Source organism: Actinia tenebrosa, unplaced genomic scaffold, assembly GCF_029948245.1.
Source record: "Actinia tenebrosa isolate PJP-AT-01 unplaced genomic scaffold, QUT_ActTen_1.0 PGA_scaffold10__47_contigs__length_13832649, whole genome shotgun sequence".
NCBI lineage: Eukaryota > Metazoa > Cnidaria > Anthozoa > Actiniaria > Actiniidae > Actinia > Actinia tenebrosa.
This window is the reverse complement of record NW_028292570.1, coordinates 13,470,596-13,473,463: the sequence shown is the minus strand read 5'-3', so window position 1 is coordinate 13,473,463 and position 2,868 is coordinate 13,470,596. Positions and strand designations below refer to the sequence as shown.

The 2,868-nt window shown below is 36.3% G+C and overlaps 1 non-coding gene across 1 annotated transcript; it reads right to left on the bottom strand.

The window, feature by feature from the left end:
• Positions 1–824: 824 nt before the first annotated feature.
• Positions 825–897, bottom strand: Trnaa-ggc (transfer RNA alanine (anticodon GGC)). Its single transcript has one exon. It is a non-coding gene; the product is annotated as a tRNA-Ala (tRNA).
• Positions 898–2,868: the final 1,971 nt, after the last annotated feature.

Below are 2,868 nucleotides of genomic sequence, written 5' to 3'. Positions count from 1 at the left end.
ACCCTCGCGGTTAAACTCATGAATATGGGAGCGCAGTTCAACCGCTGTATCAAAAGATATCAGTTGTTAATTAATATTGGTTAATATTGTAAAAAAATGATTAGAATTAATAAAATACATCAAATCATCTTTTTGTCAACAATACATCAAATCCTTTTTACGGGTATTTAAAGCTAATTAAAGCTACACAGAACAGAGAGAAGCTAGCTCTGAAGGCCGCGCACTAACCAACAAAGCTACGCCTTCTCACAATAATTAACGTACCTAAAGGAGTGCTTTTCAAAGCACTTTTAAAAAAGGTCGTATAGAGCGTTTTCACTTACGTGAGAAGGCAGCCATATTGGTGTACCAAACAATAGAAACTTTCTGCACAGTTTTTGCCTAAAAATAGAGTTCAATTACCGGAGGATACAAAATGTATTGTTTTAATACATCCACATGGCCGCTGTGATGTCACGTCAAAACGCTCTATAGTTTCTGTGATAATTCGATTCGCTTCGGTCGCGTGAAGGTAACTTCATTTTTAAAAGTCCAAATAACTGAAGTATTTGAAGATATTATGACTCAATTACGACTATGAAAACCAGATCAGTGAAAATTTTATCCTGGGAGCCACTTGCAGTTGGGATATTTTGGGTTAAAAGCGAAAAAAACAATAGGGTTGAGTAAATGACGTCATTTATTCACAATTTAAATGCTGAATAAAACTTATGATTTTCATACCCCACTTTTAACGGTCAAGAAATATGATAGATGTGTTGATCATCACAGTGAATGAGCGATCTAAGCGAACGCTGTAAAGAAAGACTTGAAAAAATGATTTCAAGCTTCAACGGGAATCGAACCCATGACCTCCGCGATGCCGGTGCGATGCTCTGCCAACTGAGCTATGAAGCCAATCATGTTGGCGAGCGGTCATTTTTGTTGGGTTCTTCAAGCCCCCATAGATAATAAGTGTGAAAATTGAATGGGCTGAACTGTGGTGGAATAATGATAGATGTGTTGATCATCACAGTGAATGAAATATGTTGCTTGGCTACTATTGGGGCTATATAGATAGTTTACCCAAGTTTAAAGTCATTTCCAATTTTCATCGATTTTTATCCAAGTGCCCCTTCAAACAAACTAACATACTGTAAAATCATGAAAAATCATGGACCGAGTATTAGTTCACGCGCGAGACAGGAGAGGTCGACTTGGAGCAAGCTTAGAATTTTGCGAAAATCTCAGGCTGCTATCTCTTTCCGTGTTTTGAGTATTACACCAAAAACCCTGCATCATGGTACAGCAAGTAGAAGGAGCGTGGAGCACCCTCGGGAATGGTGGGAACAGGTGAAGAGGGTATGTCCCAAGTCTCACAAACGTGAGAGGGGCACTTCTATACGGAAGATGTTCTGCTGGATAGGGTATGGTTTATCGGGATATTGGTCTTAGACAAGTTATACTATTTCCGTGTTGATGTCTTCAAGAGGTACGGTTCATCCATCTTAGATAAGCACTGCCTAGCGTTTTTCAAAATGATAGGAAATACATCAAAACCATATGAGCTACAGCCCATTCGTTTTGCTCAAAGACGATTGAAACTATAATTTTGCAATTTGGTGTCGAAAGTAAACTTGTTTTGATAATATAAATTTGGGTATATTAATTTACAAACGATTTACACATCGATTGTCTGTAAGGTTTGAACAATTTTTCCAATTTTTAATTTATTTTCAATCTACTCACCTTGTTAGACGTAGTTTGGTGGTGTTCTGGTTTTTGTTTTTACAGCTGTTTCCTACCTTGCAGTTTCTACTACCTTTTGCCTCTAGTGTTTTCATGCAAATTCTGTAATTCTTATACACATAAAATTGTTATGTTATTGGCTAACCACTATAAATCGGGGAGAAAATTGCTACTAAGATGGGAAGCCGTTTAGGGGAAATGTCAAAATCGACAATACACATTCATATTTTCCTTTTATCAGATTGGTAGCCTGTGAATGATGATGATGATGATGATGATGATGATGATTAATGTTCTTTGATTGGTTCAAGTTCCCTGACATGAACCAATCAGCGTGGATTATTATTTTCCCGCTCTTTTCATCACGTGACTGGTTGGTTGGAAGTTTTTCAAAGTTGGTTTTGTTCTTTGTTCTTCATCAACCAAGAATTTCTACTGGATTATTGCTCTCTTCCCAACAGTTTACTGACTTACACAACCAACCACATTGCAAGTAAATACCTCAAATACTAAACCTATCTACATCTGCTTCGAGGAATCTGGAAGAGTTATGGAAAAGTCGCTCGTTTTCGAGAATATGTCAAACTGTAAAAATGTCCGCAGTCAAGACCTTCGTTTAGTCAGTATTTTGTGTTCTTTGATCTGATGTGAAAAGACCCAGGAAAAGTAAAACCAAACAGAAATGAAAGTGTGTTTTGTTTTTTAGTCTTGTTTTGAGTAAATAGAATTTGTTCTAAATATCCGTGTTATTTATTTTCTTTCAGACTCGAGGTGAGCTGAACAAAGACAAGTAAAAAAGGGTGAGCTGAATTATTGCTGATCCTCACATTGAAAAACTAGATAACTATGATTATTGAACCACATTAGGCTAGAATTATTTCTTGATTTACTCGGATCATTCCAGCTTGTATTAGTCGTGTAGTGTTTTCTTCGTCCATGTTCAACTAAAGTCTTGTACAAAACAAGCCATCATTTGCCGCCATTTTTCAACACAAGTTTGTTGACCTCAAAACAAAACATAACCAACTCAAAATACTATTTTATCAATGAAATGCTCTGAAATAAGAATAAATATCTATGGTTTCTTTCTTATCGATAAGAAATATTATGATTTGACAAAGAAAACAAGTATTTTTGCTG